Source organism: Scyliorhinus canicula, chromosome 27 (assembly GCF_902713615.1).
Source record: "Scyliorhinus canicula chromosome 27, sScyCan1.1, whole genome shotgun sequence".
NCBI lineage: Eukaryota > Metazoa > Chordata > Chondrichthyes > Carcharhiniformes > Scyliorhinidae > Scyliorhinus > Scyliorhinus canicula.
This window is the reverse complement of record NC_052172.1, coordinates 21,958,893-21,961,773: the sequence shown is the minus strand read 5'-3', so window position 1 is coordinate 21,961,773 and position 2,881 is coordinate 21,958,893.

Here is a 2,881-nt window from a genome sequence, read left to right as displayed (position 1 = left end):
TGGGATGATGAGCAGCATTTATGTGGCTGATTTCTTCATCGCCCCTCGGCGAGGGAAGCAAAGACTAGCTGTAGTGCCATTATTGTCGCCTCCCGTTGCAATGGGCCAAGAAGATAATAAGCTTGGACGTTCTGCTTCTGTACGGCTTAGTTGCACAACAGGGCAGATTGCTGTAGCAGTTGACCTGACTTGGTTGCTTTGTGGGGCATGTCAGTCACGTTGTTTGTAGGCGAGGAGGTACTTAAAGGAAGTCTGATGTTTTGCTTGGAAATATTTTAAATCTCCCATGACGGCAGAATGCAGAAATGCAACAGGTTGCATGAAGCTGGAGTCATTTTTTTTAGTGTTATCTGATTCTTAAAGTGTGGTGGTAACCTATGTATACCCTATGATTCATGCCACAGTGCTCGTGTCATGCGCTAGGCTGTGTGGACGTGAATGGTTTTATTTCTGACCTGTGGTGATAGTGGATTCACTCCGGTTGGGCTGGATACCTCTGGATCATAGGAAGGAAAATATAAATTAGGTTTTCTGCTCCTGATCGTGATGCAGGAACTAACCCTTGCTGCAAAATGTGTGGAAACGGGTATGCTGTTGGTCCTGAAAGGTTGTCCAGTCTCTTGACGCAGACTGTCGTGGCTGGACCTTGGGCGAGGTTCCAGAGCTTGTTGGTGCTAGCGATTGTATTGCAGAAGAAAGAAAGACTTGCATTTGTAGAACACCTTTCACTACCGCCGGTCGCGTCAAAACTCTTTATGGTGTACTTTTGAAATGTAGTCACTCTTTAATGTAGGAAGCATGGCAGTTAAATTGTGGACAGCAAGCTCCTACCAAGAACAATGTGACCATCATCACGTAATCTTAATTTCAGCGATGTTGGTTGAGAGATAAATATTGACCAGGATTCAGCTCTTCTGAGGGTCAGTCTTTCTTCTCACCTGAGCATCTTATCTGAAATGTGGTACCCGAGTTAGTGCATTACCCCCTGGCATCGTACTGGGTGTGTGTCTGGATTTGGTCTCCAGTGTTGGGAGTGAAACTTGAATCTGCAACAACCCTCCGATTCAGAGAGTGTTACCCGCAGCTGAACTAGGAGTTGAATGGTATCATTGATGGTGAGAAACTGATTGTGGTTTGGTTTCCCTTGGTTAATAATCCAGGTTTGTAGACAGGCTGAAAAGGGACTGCAGTGGGGCAGATGAGGAAATTCCCGTTTCTAATTAGGGGTTCCAGAAAAGTATTTTGAAGTTAATTTAGCTGAAGGTGGTACTCATCCCATCTGATCTTGTGCACCTGGAACACCGATGCTATCATCTTCCCACCGTAAGCATCCAAATTGAGCCCGTAGGCCGAACCTGACCCTATGCCAGCTGTTAGTCACCCACGGCATGAAGAGCTACCAGGTGGCCTGTTTAAGATTTGCCCTATGTAAATGTGAAGTTGTGTCCTGCAGAGAGCAAACAGGGCCTCAGCACTAACCCCTAGCTTAGCCCACTCCGTGCTTCTTCCTCACACTCTTATGTAATTACATCTCCGCCTTGTGCAGTTGAAGGGTCTGAGTGAATTAGGGTATTACCACTATCTTGAAAACAAAAATGCTGGAAATGCAGCAGGTCAGTCGGCAGCTGCAGAGGACAGATCAATTAATGTTTTAGGTGTGTAGTCTACTTTGTTTTGAAGTAGATTTCACACCTGAAATATGAACTTCTCAGCCTTCTCCATTGATGCTGAGTGATCTTCTGTTTGTTTCAGGTTTTCATGTCTGCAGTATTTTGGACTTTTTCCACATTTATTCGCTGGCTTCCAGGAAGCGTTTAAGAACCCAATGAGGACCATTGCTGGTGCTTTCCCTCTCACAGGAGCACAACAGAGATTAGCAATTCAGTTGTGTTAACACTTTTACTTCGAGAAGGAGAGGCTCCAAGAGAAAATTGAAAGGGTTGCAGCTTCGTGAGCATCAGCAGCCCTGCGTCATCTAAGTGACCATTCTTGATCAGTATTGATGGTGAATGTTCGGCAGGAATAATGCTCACTCCTGCATTGTAACATCGGTCTCCCAAGGATCTTTTGTTGGCCCACCCTATTTTCTCAACCTTCTGCAGTCCTCGACGACAGCATCCAAAATCATGGCGTCAATTTCCGTATATATGCTGATGGCACCCGGCTCTGCCTGCTCTCCATCTCTCTTGACCTTCTGCTTCTGAATTGTCTGGCTGCTTGGGTGAGCAGAAATTTCCTCTGAACAAATATCAAGAAGACTGAGGCCCCCATCGTAAACTCCATTCCTTTAACTACTAATTCCATCGCTCCCCCTGACAGCTGCCTGAGACTGTTTGTAAACTTGGTGGGGTTTTTTTTTTGCCCCAAGATTTAAAAAAAAATTAGAGTACCCAATTCATTTTTTCCAATTAAGGGGTAATTTAGCGTGGCCAATCCACCTACCCTGCACATCTTTGGGTTGTGGGGGTGAGACCCACGCAGACACTGGGAGAATGTGCAAACTCCACACGGACAGTGACCCAGAGCCGGGATCGAACCCGGGTCCTCGGCGCTGTGAGGCAGCAATGCTCACCACTGTGCCACCGTTCCCCAAGATGAGCATTCTCTTGCACACCTAAACCATCACCAGAATACTTTTTTCTAGCTCTATAACATCGCTTGACTTTGCCTCGGCCTTTTAAAAAAAATAATCTTTATTAGTGTCACAAGTAGGCTTACATAGAACATAGAACAGTACAGCACAGAACAGGCCCTTCGGCCCTCAATGTTGTGCCGAGCCATGATCACCCTACTCAAACCCACGTATCCACCCTATACCCGTAACCCAACAACCCCCCCTTAACCTTACTTTTATTAGGACACTACGGGCAATTTAGCATGG